The sequence below is a fragment of the Streptopelia decaocto genome, assembly GCF_964273445.1.
Source record: "Streptopelia decaocto genome assembly, chromosome: 5".
Taxonomy (NCBI): domain Eukaryota; kingdom Metazoa; phylum Chordata; class Aves; order Columbiformes; family Columbidae; genus Streptopelia; species Streptopelia decaocto.
Genome location: NC_138659.1, coordinates 25,555,249 through 25,570,299, shown reverse-complemented (window position 1 = coordinate 25,570,299; position 15,051 = coordinate 25,555,249). Strand labels below are relative to the sequence as shown.

Genomic DNA, 15,051 nt, shown 5'->3' with positions numbered 1-15,051 from the left:
AGACAGATTTCATTTGCCTTGAAGATGTGTTCTCTCTTTTCTGTTAGAGCATATGGAAATTGCCTGCATTGTGTCGTGAAGCCATGTGGATGTTGGTTTTTCTGATGTAACTAAGGATTCAATAGTGTGTAGCTCCCTGCCATGTGGACTGATAGGACATCTTCAGTTTGTCACTGTAAACAAGTTTCTTTGATTGCTTTGTGACTAGTGTAATTAGAAACACATTCTAAACACAATGATGGGAAGAAAGGGAGGCCTGCACTTCCCTTCAGAGCTCCCCATGTGATCTATATGGATCATGTACCCAACCATTCTGTGGTTCTTTTGCATACAGCTACCCACTGAGTACAAGTCTCCCTGTTTTCTTGACAGAAAAGGAGCTCTTCTTTCAAAACATAAGGTTTCCAGGTTAGTAATAAAAGTCTTGTTGTGTTTCTTAAAGGCAGATCTTCTGCAAGTTCAGTTCATAAACAACAGTGTCATGGAATGTTTTCAGAGCAACTCAAGGTCTGCTCTGCTTCCACAGAGATTGTGAAATTCTAGCTGTTGACTTATATCTTACTGTTGACAATATCCTGCCACACTTCCAGTTGTTATTCCAGCAGAAGAGAGGTCTCTTGTGGTCCTGTGTCACATCTACAGGCCCTTCTGGCTGTTGTCCCATGTCCTTTGTGAAGCTGTGCCAGGCACTGATTTATCAGAGGCACAGTAAAATGCTGCATCTTACCTTTAAATTCCTAAAGACAGAAAACAGCTTCATAAGCTTTGGTCTGCCCCTGTCAACACACAAACCTGTGTGTCCTGTTGGGAGAGCTCAGTTCTCTCCCTCAGCTGCATTCAGGGTTTTCAAAGTCCTGCAGCAGCATTTTTCAAGCCTGTACACACTTGAATCAGAACAGGAAGAAACTGAAATGAATGGACTAGGGAAAAATATCTTGACAGAGCAAAGTGGAGATCCAGCAAATGCATGCACCTGATCCATTCTGGCTTTTCCATGCACTACTGACACTGTGGTGGAGTAGTTGTAAAAAATGTTTGCCCCACATTGAGCAAGGACACAGCTGTGGCATTCAGACCATGTGAGATGTGGCACCCCAGAGGTCCATGAAACAAACTGAAAACAATCCAGCCATGGACTTGCTCCTGATAACACAAGGAACTTGTCTATGGGTGTGGTGACTTGTAGCTCTTTTCCAAATGAAATTATGCAGCTCTGGGAAAGGAAAAAGTAAGGGTCTCACGCAGATGTGAGCTTGGTGATTTGGGGATTTTGCTGTACTTTATGGCTCCACTAATTGAGTTGTGTGGAAAGATGATCTCCCCTCTGCTGCTGCTCCTCCAAGCGCAAAAGGAGGAGGTGAGGGCACAGCCCACCTCCTGTGTGAGGGCAAGTGAAAAGGGGAGAAGAGCATTCTGTCCTGCTTGTGTTTCCCAGGGCCCTGGCACCAGCAGTGTGAAACTCACCTTGTCCTCCCTTCTCGTCAAACCCATCAAACCAGCCAATATTTCTGAGACACATTCTGCTCACTGAGATTTAGGAACTCCACATGGGAACAGAAACCACAAAACAAGTGCAATGGGGCTGAATTTAACAGATCTTCAGCTCCTCTCCCCCGAGTTTCTCAAGTTGGAACTTCACCCCGGATGATTACATGCTTAGGCAGGCATGGCAAAGATCAGCTCTTCCTTCCTGTTCATGCAGTCCTAGGCAAACTGGTTGTACTTTGTTCAGAAGAATAAACGGCAACTAGCATCATGGTCAGCTTGTTTCTACCATCATCACTGATCTTGAACTGTCAACTGCTTTTGCTGCATCTGATTTGTTAGCAAAGACGCTCAAGCCAAAGGTCCTTTGGGAGATATAAAGACAATAGAAGAAAACATTTGCCTCATGTCTGATGTTACCACAAAGGGCTGGCCAGTGCACATAAAAATATTTGACTTATTGTATAAAATTTCATGGGAAAATTGCAGGGATAAAACCTGCAATTCTAAGGATCTATCAGCCCCATGGTGCATGTTCCAATTTTGGCTAGAACACGCCTTTCTCAGCAAACTCCCACCCATAAAGCTGAAAGGCTCTTGGGCTCAGGTAGGGCAGGGTACCTGTCACAGCAGCTCCCCGAGTCAGTCCCTGTTTTCTATTCCTTGTCCTATCGTGTCATCCAGATTTCTGAAACGGGACAGTGGTTCCCATCCAACTAGTCCTGATGAGGAGCACAATTTAAACCCTAGACACTGACTATCCATCCCAGCCCTTTCGGGAGTTCATCCTTTGGTGCATTTTGGCTCTCACCTCTTGCACCAGAAACACCCTCATTTACACACAAGCCATGACTGTTCTGTGCAGCTGCTGCCGGTTATCGTGTCAGATCCTTTTGTACCAGAAGAGATCCTGTCTATGTATGAAATGAAACCTAATTATAAAAGAAGAGAAAAATGTGAGTTCCCTGGGGTGAGGAGGAGGCTGTGGGACTATTTAAACCCTGGGAGGTTAATTTCTGATTCTGCAAACAAGGTCTGAGTGGGAAATGTTGCCTGCTGGAGCCAGCTCCTCCCGGTGCAACTAACCCTCTGACACTCTGTGTATGTGAAGGTTGCGTCTCTGGGACATATTGTGATGTACCAGTGTCAGGGCAGGAAACCTACAAAACATTGCGTGGTCAGCAGGCATAAATTGGAAAAGTCAGACTGTCTTCAGTGGATTTACTGTAGAGTTTGTAACATTAGATTGGTATTTTATATATATATTCAGATTTACTGATTAGTCATCCAAGCAAAAGTGTTTGCAATGGAAGCAACTGCAGATCATCAGGAGGAAAATGTATGTGAGTACCCACAGAGCTCACGTTACCGCAGCACGAAGCATAGGGTTACACAATTTGGAAGTGTGGGCACCTGTCTCTCACCTCGTGTTGCACTAACTTGAATTTGTTTTGCAGAGGAACACATACAGTAAGGTTCTGCATGGCTGTTTTTGAAGAGAAAAGACAGAAGCATTTGTTGAAGCGCAAGAATAGAGGCACAAACATGCTAGAAAGGGTGTGCAAGGAGAGCTGAAAGATGAGTTCAACAACACATATTGACGTGTAGAGAAGAAATTCTGCAGTAAGCTCAGGTAAGACAAGCTGTTCTATATAAGAAAAATCTAAATAAAAATGGGAGTTGAGAATAACAGCACAGAAAGAGACAGTTTGTTTTTTTCCAGAGATTTGGAACTAATGGAGAGAAATTTTATATAGGAAAAACCAGGAATATAGAGCTGTCAGTCTCATCCAGGCCAGCATCACCATAAAACAGCATTTAAAGACTAGACAGCTACCAGAAGGTTTCTCTTATACTTTGAATCAGGAAAGAGATGGTCAGAAAGCTAATTTCAAATGTATTCAGAACGGTGTTCAAGTAGTCGGTGAGGATAAAGAGCTGGAAGTCCGGAGTCCAAATACATGGATATCTGCAAAAAGCACCTAAAAGAACACTGCAAAAAGGCTTGAAAAAGGCTTGGTAATGTACTGATCTTGGGGTCCTGAGGTGTCACTATGAAATAATGAAGTGCTGTCACACTTTCGCTGACTTAAGAACACACACGCAGATTACTCTAGGCTGCATCAACAAGCACGTGTGAACCTGAGACTACAGCAATGAATAACACATGCTAAACTAGCAGCCAAATGTGGGCACAAGAGCTGCAGGAGGTGGGGAAAGACTCTGGAGCATATTAAAAGCTATGAGACCTTCTTGCTGTAAAAAGATGAGAAAAATTGGGAAGCACAAGACAACTGTTAGCGTTTTGCTGAGTTCTCAGATCTGAGCCTGCTAAATTAATATTTTAAGTAAAATAACAGGATTTTATAATATGTTTCCAACTAGTCATTTGACAGCTTTCCACAGATGGTCTGAAGTATGTATGAAAATATAATAAAAGTGGAAAATTCGTTGTCTAACTTTACAGCGTCCTTATGTGCTCTCTCACATGCACATGTGCAGACCTTCTGCATGTCTTGCAGCAACAGTCTAGATGTAAGGATTTCAGGACCACTGGCAGGATGGGGATGGTGAGAAGAGACTGGAGAAATGCTAGCTGGAGCCCTCTAGGCAGATGAGATGGTCTCCAGAAGATGCCCTGGGAGACATATGTGTCCTTCACATGGGAGGAAGGAAGGGCAGGGGTGCCAGAGACTCCCAGGTGAAGAGGGCAGGGCACAGGTGGTAGCAAGAAATGATGAACAGTGTGCCTGAGGTGGGGGTGGAGGGAGGACACTGGGGATCTAGTCCAATGGGCTATGTGGAAGGGGAGAAGGTGGCAGAGAGGAAAAAACACTCAAAAAGTCAGAAGGGAATATGACTTCAGAGGGAATTTGCAGTAAGGGGCACCAAAAGCAGCAAGATAGCCTGGGGGGTGGAGGGGCTGTGAAAGATGACGGAATAAAGGTGTGGACCAGGGCTGTTAGGCTGAGGGTGGAGTTGGCTGTAGCGCTGGCTGGAATTTCCCATTCAGAGGACAAGGAAGAAGAAAGGTTAGGGTGGGATTTGGGGACAGTGAGAGATTATAATGTGCTTACCTTGGAGGGCTTGATGAAGAAGCATGGAGGAAAGTGAAGATTTGGCAAGGTGAAGGATGGAATAAGGCTAGAGGTACAAACTATTAGGATGTGGGAAGAGATGCAGTTTTCTGCGATGTTTGAATAGACAAGAGCAGGGAATGAGAAATGCTGTTGACTGTATAAGAGCCACAGAGAGCGCAGGAGAGGGGCAAGCCGGACTCCATCCCAGGAGAAGCTGGTAATGCCCTGCATGGGGGTGGAAGGAAGAGGAGGACTGTGTGGAGGAGCAGTGTGAGGTGGCGGGCAGGGGATCTAAGGGGAGAGAAACAGAAGAAGGGCTGGGAGAGAGGGTGGAGTGAGAGGCGCTAGGGAAAAGCACAGAAGATGTGAGCAGTAGGGAGGCAAAGAGGAAGGAAAGGGTACAGCAGTGCAACAAGGCTTTGTGTGGCTGAGGAATGCAACAGAAAAGAGGGTGGGAGTCAGAGAGCAGAGCTAGTGTAAAGGTGGAAAGGATGGAGAGATGGGAATGTCCCCCGGTGGGAGGGAGCGGGAGAGAGAAATGAATAGGCAAGTTATAACTAATGCAATAATTAGCTGCTATAGTAGTAATCTGATTATCACCCAAAAAAAGAGGCTGAGGCAGGGAGGTGGTGAGTGGGGGAGAGGCATGATGGGGCTGGCAGAGCAGGCGGGCAGAGGAGCAGAGGTGGCTGAGCCTGCCCGGGTGCAGAGGCAGCAGTGGAAGCCGCAGGCAGCAGATGCTGGGGCTGCAGTTCCTATGGCAACATATGCAGGAGCATGCCACAAGTGTGCAAACGTGGTGGCGTTAGCAGGGGACAGCTTGGTGTGTTTCCATGCCACACTTCTCAGCATGGGAGCAGAGCCGTGCACTGTCCCTGGGTACCAGGGCTGCAGGGTACTGTTCCTGTGGAAACTGGCACAGATTACCAACACTTTGTGAGGCTGAGCCTACTCACTGCTGAGATTAGTACTTCTTGTGCTCTTTCTCCTCAATCCAAGGCATTCCAAAACCCGGCAGAATGAGAGCTGCTGAACACCCTGTCAGCAGCAAGATGCATGTGTGCTGCTCAGCAGGGAGGCAGCTCTGCAGCGTATGGCCTCTGGAGGGGGTGATGGGAGGCTGAGCACCTCTCCATCTGGTCCCTCATGCCTGTGCTCCACAGGGCTGGGGGTTTAAATCTGCAGAGCTCTGGCTCAGCATGGCCTGCTGCAGCTGGCATGTTCCTCCAAGCACCTACAGTGTCTTCCACTGAGGCTGCCATAGCGTGAGGCCAGTCTGCTTACAGCAGACCGAAACAGCATGTGTTTTTCACGGTCTGAGGCCTTATTCTTCGCTCAGTAATTTTCAGCAGAATTTCCCTTTCCTTTCCTATTGTATGTCCTGTAATTAACCAGCGCCTTGTGTGTGTGCAGCTACTCCGCAGTGTTATGCTAATGTCCTGCACTAAACAGCTGGAGACAGAGCACAAAGGCCAATTTTTCTGTCCAAAACAGGCGTTTCCCAACACACTGACTCCCACAGAAAGGGCCTCCCTGCTGGGTGCTGAGCAAGGATGCTGCTCCTTTCGCCTTTGAGAGGAGCCCTGGCAGAGAAGAGCTGGCAGGAGGAGGCCAACCCAGCCAGGCCATGGTGTCCAGGCTGCTCCCCAGCACCCCGGAGCAGCCTTGCTACTGCCTGGGCTGCATCAGCCCTTCCCAAAGCCACGTTTGGGGTTCCCAGCCGTATTGTGCAGCTGCATCCAACAGCAGAGGGAGCTCTGGGAGAGGAAGAGGAGCTGAAGAAGCCTGGCTGGAGCAGCCCTGCGGAAGGAGGAAGGCAGGCAGCGGGTTGGAAAAGGTAACTGCAGGCAGCTCTGCTGCATCAGGTAGGGAGCTTCTAAATAGCATAAAGGGATCAGGGAAAAAGGGGCCTGAGAGGGGGAGAAGTGGTTGAAAAGCAACCACCATGGAAACGAAATGCCAGAAAAACTTTAGGTATAAAAAGGCATGAAAGAGGCAAGCAAACGTAGTGTCTGAGTGCTCTTTCTCTTGTAAGATTTAAGACTTAGGCTAACGTCAGGATGTCTGGTGCTAAATAGCTCTAAGGGGGAAGAGTGTATCTTAGTTACTTGGGGAGTGTTTTCTGTATATGTAAATGTTAAAAAGGTCTAGCTGCATTTTTTTTTTCCTGAGGAGAATGCTCTGTGTTGAGCACTGTTCTCAAGTCAAATTCATTCCAGAAAGTTTCAGTGACATTATGAGAAACTCTAGTGTCATGAATTCATACCAGGATCAGAGCAAAGTGGTAAATATGCTTTCTGGATGTGTAAATGCATCCATGGAAAGATGATGACCATTTCTGCCACACGAGGGATGACAGCAATACCAACCAGCCACATCAGAGCAACCTACAAAGCCAAGAGCATGGATATGACTCTCTAGCCACAGAGATCTGAGGAGGAAAATCAATATCCTTGTCTTTCCACCCCACATTCCATGTGGTCCTGGGTGCAGCAGAAGAGTAGGCAAGATTTATTCTATGGTCTCTGGGCAACCCAATGGAAAACTACCTGCTAATTTAAGTTTCTGGTGTCAGAGTATATAACTAACCCACAAAGCAAAAGGTTATTTTGGGTTAAGGTGTGATCAGACCTTCCTTCTCCTGCTACCTTTTTCTGTATGGTGATAAAATATAAGTTGGCGTTTGGGGCTGGGGGAGGTATATGTTCAGTTGTTTTGTGGTGGCAGTGAACTCACTTCCGTGTAATACATAAAAATATTGCCAGTGCTTTCTCCAATTAATTTACATTTACATTACACAGAGAAGAGAGAAAGATTTGGAGATTACAATAACCTGCTTCCCTGTCAGTGTACATATGTGCAATACTCCTCCCTCATATATGTCTTTGCAGTAGGAAATGAAGCGGGTTTTAAATGAATACAGTGACTGCCACGGCAGCTGTGGATAAGATTCACGGGAATACTTGTAATCCTTCTGGTGTGTCATGTTAAATTGGAGTGGATAGTGTGAGGCTAAACTGACAGTGGGTATCTAATTGTAGAAGCTTTAGGAACTGAAATACTTTGGTTTATTGTCATTGTGTTTGAAAAAGTGTTGGCAGGAGGATTTCAGAGGTGGAGTTACATCATGTTGTCACTGTGTTTTCCCTTGGGTAGAGTCTCTAGAACGGAGCAATTGATTTTGTTTGATCTGTAATATGTACATGTAACTAGCAGAAGCTGCTGCAGTCAAAGTGAAAAGATTAATCTAGCCATTTCAAGCAAAATCAACTTTTTCTTAGGGCTGTGTTGGCAAGCTTGGGTTCCCCAGGCACAAACACAGCAGCCCTGGTGCAGTTGTTGAGGTGGGAAAAGAGCTCCAAGTACCTCTAGGTCTCTGATTAAGGATCTGCCTTTTTAAATAATCCTTCTCTACTCTCCTACAGAGTGACTGGTGTTTTCTTTGCTCCATGGGAAAATAGGAAGACAGAGAGAAGATGCAGCATGTAAGAAACAAATTATATATTATTCTCTTACCCTCCTTTTTTTTTCTGCTGTTTTTTTCCCGGTCTTCTTCAATTTTTTTAATGGTCCAGCTGGACGAGTCCTTAATCTTCAGCCATTTGAATGACTGGAGATCAGTCATTTGCAGGCTCCGAGCATTTTGGTCTTGCATATGTTTTTTTCTTTTTCTCCTGCTGCTCAGAAAGCTCTGCCCAGCTGTGCACCTCATTATGCCCTTGTGGCTAGGCTATTTTAAGAAAACTTCTGAAGGAATAACAAAATCAGTAAGCTCTAACTGTTGTAACTGTGGGGCTGGGGAAGTGAAGGTTAAGTGCTAGTACAGGTACGGCTAAGCACTCTGAAGATAACTGGCTTCCATTTCTTCAAAGACCACAATTTTCCTAGATGCAGGTAGGACACTTGAGGTTTTGTGTCATGCCATTTGCACACAGAGCCATGGTCATTTCACTGGGAAAGCCAATCAAGATCTGAAGAGAGAAGAGGAGTTTTCAGGCATGATTTGAAGAAAGAAATAACAGACTGAAATGTAAGGGATGGGAAATAATTCCAGTGAGCTGGGCTGGACAAGCCATAGCAGCTGAAAGCTGCTTTTGCTGTTACCTGGCTAATTCTGGTTATGACAGGTTTTTGATTTTTATTTCCCATTCAGCCTCCATGCTTAGCATTTAGTCTTTGTGGAAACAAGGGTGAGCAGAACAGGTAGAGATCATAGAAGTAGTAAAGTGCAAAATTAAGAAAGTAGGAAGACCCAAGTAGATGAAATGGACTAATTCAGTCACAGACTAATCGCCCCCCAGCCCTCTGGCTCTAAAGCTCTGAAGGCACTCAACACCTCAGTGGTGGCACCTGGCGAGCTGCTGAGTTGGGATCTGAGTACAAAGACACCATGTTACCGGGCACCACATTTGACGGATTCAGGCTCTATCTTGGGTTGACCAAGCAACACACCACCTTATTCCTTATTGACCACCTGTCGGTGTAGCCACTAGTTGAAAAGTGAACACTCATGAAAACTAGATTGTCTGTGTATATTGGGTATAGCCAGCGTAAGTTCCATCGTTCCTGTCATCACTTGGAAAACTTTGCTGAGCTGCAAGGTGACAACATGCGCTGCTTACCATGCACAGCATCATGGCTGCTCCTCTTGTTTCAAAATACAGAGGTACTTGCTAAGAATGAGGTCTTATCCCTCAAATCTCCATTCCATTTTTAGATGGCCATATTGCACGTTGAGTGACTGACTTTGTGTTATTGCAAACAAAATAGGAGAACTGGTAAGCACATTGTGGAGTTCTGGATGTAATTAGAAGGGGAAGAAACTGCTTTTTTATCTACAAACAGTAATTCTCATATTGTAAGACAGAGCATCCTTTTTTTTCAGCAGAAGAACAACGTAAGGAGAGAGTGATGTTTTCTAACCAGGAAATTCAGAAGCTGTGAAAGAGTTGTGGCTCTGAAGCAGAACAGGCTGGCTTGCAAGGCCTCCAAAGGTCACCGGGCTTTTAACATAGAGACTGCTGTGCCAGCTGTTTGAAGACGTGTAATAGTGAAGTGACTTCAGAAAAAGTGGTAAGATGGCTCTGGATAATTTTTAAGATGGAGTTATAAAGTAGCAAAGAAAGTTGGTTGGCAGGAATTAACAGGAAAAAAAAAAAAAAAAAGATGTAATTATAAATGAACCTAGCATGGCAGGGACAATGTTTTGCAATGCTTTTTATAATGGAAAAACATGCTGCTTTGGTTTTCCATGGTATCTTTGGGATGGTTGGTAAAACTGGAGCTAAAGGAGAATTGTCTGACATAATTTAGTTAGACTTTCCAAAAGCCTTGCCACTGTGTCCTGGTCGGGGACACAGTTTGCTGCAGCAGCCATGCGGGGCAGAGCACAGGGGTTTGCTCTCCCCTCTGGAAGAGGGGAGCCCCTGCGCCCCTCGCCCGGGCTGACGGTCCCTGCAGCAGCCTCTCTGCAGCCAGCTGGGGAGCCAGCACAGCAGGGCCTCGCCAGCATCCTCTGACTGCAGGGCAACAAAACAGCTGCCAAGACATGGCCTGACTTTGCCTGGAAAGTCGGCCTCAGCGCCGCTGCGGGAGGTGCGGGGCGCAGACGTGGCTCTGATGGCTGGGTGGGTGGCAAGTGCCAGATCCGGGCTGGTGAGTGTGGCTGCATCCCAACCCCATCTTCCTGCCCATGTGTCCTGGATGAGCACCACGGGCCAAGCTCTTCAACACTTAGAAACCCTTTTTCTCAGGAATGGGTGGCCAGTGTCCAAGTGAAGTGACTCATACGCGTTCTCCTCTTAATTTAAACTGGAGTCTTCGTCTTCAAGCTTTGCCTGTTCCATGATGCCAAACCGGTGTGTTTCTGGAGAAAGGAAAGCTGGTTCCCTGCCCATATCACTCTTCTATGTTGCCATCTGCACTTCTTCCCAAGTAACTACCTCATCTACCTCTTAATATTCCCCTTCATCTTAAATTTCCTTGAGAGAAGAATTTGTCAGCCCACTCAAAGTCAGGACTGAAATATTTTGCAGTATAGATTTTCCTCACTGTTTTCTGAGGAACCACTTGCACTTGCTATTTTTGGCAACTTCTCTTCCTTATGTTCACCTTCTGCTGGTGTCCCTCCTGCACCTGGCTCCCTTGGACTGAGCTTGGACACCCACTGGACAATGGCAAGCGGAATATCTGACACACACAGGATGGCCATTTGAGCGAAACAGGGAAAGAACTGGAAAAGATCTTGGAATAAATAGTCAACTTTCAGCCTGGCCAAAACTGTAACTCTATTGGACGACTGAGATTTTCTTAAAATTTTTAATGATGGGAGTATGGGGATAACACTAAGGTAGAAAAATCAGACATCTTTTGGCTAGTCAAGTATAGGGAACTTGAAAAAAATAAACTAAAATGCAGTTATAAAATCAAACAGGATTGATTTATCCTGTGAGGCATATGGCTGCATCTCTATTGCTTGTTAGTGTAATCACTAATTCAGTCCTCTGAGCCACAGATCAAAACAACAATATCATTTTAATTGTAAAGAGTCAATGTCAAAACTGTGCAAGTGGAAAGAAGCCATTTCCCCCCCACTGTCTCTGTTTTTCTGGCATCTCTTTTATCACATGGAGTAACTTGGGTCTGGCTGACTTGTACTTCTGCTGAAACAACCCTGTGGACTGTAGCAGGATAACAGGACAGCTGGGATGTTTATTTCCCAAACTAAGCTTTCTCAGGTTTTTAACTCCCCGTCTTTCTCTTCTGTGCCACCACAGCATGTCCCAGGTGGGAAGAGCCAGAAAGAGCGATCTAGAGAGAGCTGCCCAAAAGCACTGAGACTTGAGCCCGGAGAAGACCAAACCTGGGACAGTGGGAGAGGTCTCTGCTAGAAAAGCTTGAAAGGAAGGAACATAAAGAGTTTACAGTTAAAGACAATTTGCGTTACCTTTAAACACATACCACAATGTGGGGCAGGGGGGTGCATGGGGGGGATGAAACCAAGCAATGCAGCATATGTTCCGTAGGAGGTAAGTCTTTCACACTCGCGTTTGCCCCGTCAGAAAGGGATCTGACTGGATCTGGAAATACCCATTTCCAGGTGTCTTCTGCCTCTGGTCCCCAGAGCTATTTGGGGTTTTTTTGTGCCTCAGCTTGGCAGGGTGTCTTGATTGCCAAGTGAATGTGGATTCAGCTAGATCTGACCAGCTCTGGCATTTGAAAAAAATCCTTTTTCTTCCGCTCGAATTTCTCTGCCAGCTGCCTGCGAGTCACGATTTCCCAGCCAGCAGCTCTTGTTATTATCTGTTTTCACTTGCCTTGATGTTTACCAGATTGGACTGCTTTTATCTATATTAACCCTCAATTGCTGTGGAGCCCCAGTATTACACAGCCTGTGTTGCTTGGGCACTGGGTCAGAGCAAAAATAAAGAAATAGATAATAAATTCACCTTATTGAGGAAACAGTGAGGTATAAAATGCTGGCCAAAAATAACACAAGTGTTGATGATCTCAGGGAAGAAAATAACTAAAAGGCCAAATGAAGGTATTCAAAATCAAAGCTTAAAATAAATGACAGCTCATTGACTATATCTGAACTCTGCTAAAATTCTCCACCAGATGAAAACGCTGGTATGAAAATAGTGCTGAACAGCTGAGAGCAGGACAAGCTGGCCTGATTTTTTCTGATCTCAGAAGCTGCGTTGCTGCTAAGAACTGCTTTCATTTGTAACCTGAGATACATCTTACAGTCATTTAGATGAGAAGGTCTGATTAAATACGCATCTAAAAATACAAAGGGGAGATTCTCAATCTTTAAAGGGCCATAAAGCTATTTGGAACAAGCACCTAAGGATCATTTCCCATTTCCTTCAGTTCCTAGAAATCATAAGGATGAAGAAAAATCTGGAAAATGAGCCAGTATTTTTTTTTTTTAATTCCATTCTTGATCAAGTTCAATGGAGTTTCAAAAGTAACAGGTCACACCCAGTTATAGTTAGAAAAATACAAGTCTAGTCACTTGTCAGGTCAGTGTCAAACAAAGACTTCAGGATATTGATGCCCTTTCAGTTTAAGGAGGAAAAAAATGTTCTAACGGAGGACCAGGTTCAGTTCAGCTCGTTCCTCACCGCGCTGTGTTCAGCCCGGGGTTGCTGGGAGCGGAGCTGCCCCCGCCCGGCTGCTGCTGCCTTGGGCTTTCTGGTTCCCTCCAGGGCTCAAGATGGATGCAAGGCAACTGATTTTTTTCCCCAGATATTTTAATGATTAAAACACATAATTTGATCTCGTCACTATTTTATTGACCTCACGTACCACATTTCATTTATCTGCACAATGGGAACAAGCCAAGGGCTTTGCTACCGGACGCTTCACTTCTACTCCTGCCGCCCAAACGAGCGCCCTGCGGGCACCGCACGGGCAGCCCTTCTGGCTTTGTTCGCCTTACGCTTAACAACCGCCCCGGCCGCACCGCTTCCCCCACAGCCGATCTCGGGGCCACTGGCGGCCGCGGGCACCTGAGCGCGGCGGCTGCGCGGGGGGCGAGCGGGCGGGGCCGACCCGGCCCTCACATGCGCGGCGCCGCGGGAGCCATTGGCCGCTGCGGGGCCGCGGGCGGTGCTCTGGCCGCGGGGCCGGCCCTCGCCGCCGGTGCTGTCCGTGTGCCGAGCCATGCGGGTGCGCGCCGCATGCGGAGAGCGCGCTGCAGGGCGCTGCTAGGAGCCGAGCCCGCCCGGCCCGGCCTCCCCCTCCCCGCCCGTCGCCGCCCGCATGGCAGCGTCGCGGGAGTGACCGCCCCGCAGAAGGTCTGCGTCCCCGCGGCACGCACGGAGCGGCCGGGCGGCTCTCGGGGTCCCCCAGCCCGCGGGGCCGTCCCTGAGGTGAGGCGAGCGCGGGGCTGGCGGGCGGGCGGTGGAGGGGCCGCGGGGGAAGGGGCGGCATCGGCACCGGCACCCCCGCCTCTCCTTCCCTGCGCTTTCCGTCGCACTTATTTCCTTTTTTTTTCCTTTTTTCTGCCTTCAAACCGGCCCGGATCGGTTTGCTTTATTGCTGCCAGCGCCGGTGTGCCGCGGGGGCGCCACAGCCGCTGATGGGACCCCGAGGAGCAGCCGGGCCCCGCCGCGGTGTTTTGGCCGGGGGTGCGCACCCACGCGGGACGCGCCCGCCGGTGCGGGGGGCGAGCGGCGCCCCGTGCGCTGCAGCGGCGGCGATAGCGGGGCCGGCACCGGCGGCGGGGCTGGGAAAAGCGAGCCCCATTCCGAGAATGGTGGTTGGTGTTAAATCCGTGCGGGGACCGCCAGCCGCGTCTCTTTTGTATGGGGTCAACTGATGTCGGTGTTGCACCACATGCAGGTTAAAGAGGCCTAAACCGGTCTATAAAACGCATCTTCAGGACAAAAATAACCCTTGTCAGAGAATAATCTGTGGGTTTTCTAGGTCTGTCTCCTCCCTTTCCCCTGTTCCCCAGTACGTCGTAATACCGATTCATGCTCCTTGAGGATCCCTGAGCCTGGCACAGCAGCTCCTCTGTCTTGCAACCTCCATTTCCCCCCCATCCCCGTTACAAGTGCTGCCACTGCTGTTAAAAAACCACGAATCTAGGCACAGAAAGCTTGTGACTTGCCCAGCATCCTTTAGGGCAGCTGGTCTGCGGCCAGCGGGGGGATGCAGGCTGTGCATTTACAGCACACCAGCAGCCTGTGGCGGTTTCTCCTCTGGATGCTCCCAGTGTGGAAGAGCCATGAGGTAGGTTACTCAGACTTGAAAATGGAGGACGGTAGTGGTAACCAGCCTGTTGTTTGGTGGAATAAGTCTCAGCAGTACTTCCTGTAATGGTGGTGCTGAAAGTGGTGTTTTACTTGACTTAGCTGCTGGTGCAGTGTGAAACATCTTCAGTACTGGCTTTGGGGTACCTGCTACTCATAAGCATTGTCAGTTGAAGCTTTTTGTTTTTTTAAGTGTAGAGAAGTATTTTGGATTTGTCTTCAGTATTATGTCTGTCAGCTGTGATAGGAAAGGATTATGTTTTTTGTCTCTAAAACAGAAGGTGAGGAATAGTTATCCCCCTTGTTTGGGAGAGAGTGCTTTAGGATGTGAGAAATTTGCAGGGACAGCACTGAGATTTTGATCCCAAAGCTCTGAGCTATCAAAGAAGCACTCTCATTCCAGATGGGGTACCTAAGTCTCTTTCTCTGTGTTTTCCCCCTGCCCCCCCTTATTTTCCACCTCCCTCTTCCTGGTGACAGAGGAAACCCTCTTTCTTCAAACTTAGAGTAAGGAATGGTAGTATAGAAGGTTAGTGTTAGGTTATTTGCTCTTGATTGCATCTTAAATCAATTCACCAAACCTTGCTAGGAGGCCAGGATCCTATTTGTTCTTTGTGATTTACAAATCCCCTATAAACGTTTTATTGTTAGCTGAAACTGATTTATGAGGTGCTGACCTAGGAATATGCTACTGTGGCTTTATTTTCTGTGCCTTACACCATTTT

The 15,051-nt window shown here is 47.3% G+C and overlaps 1 protein-coding gene and 1 long non-coding RNA gene across 2 annotated transcripts in view; both read left to right on the top strand.

Moving 5' to 3' along the window:
* The first annotated feature begins 2,776 nt into the window (after positions 1 to 2,776).
* On the top strand, positions 2,777 to 11,578 carry LOC309439895. The gene is made up of 4 exons (XR_014184080.1): positions 2,777 to 3,118; positions 7,991 to 8,050; positions 9,454 to 9,638; positions 11,342 to 11,578. It is a non-coding gene; the product is annotated as an uncharacterized lncRNA (long non-coding RNA).
* Positions 11,579 to 13,196: 1,618 nt separating this feature from the next.
* LRRC8D (leucine rich repeat containing 8 VRAC subunit D) overlaps positions 13,197 to 15,051 on the top strand; it is a 53,972-nt gene continuing 52,117 nt past the window's right edge. Inside the window, exon 1 of the mRNA XM_082053314.1 lies at positions 13,197 to 13,441. The gene's annotated coding sequence lies outside the window, so the exon portion shown is untranslated. The remainder of the gene's footprint in view (positions 13,442 to 15,051) is intronic.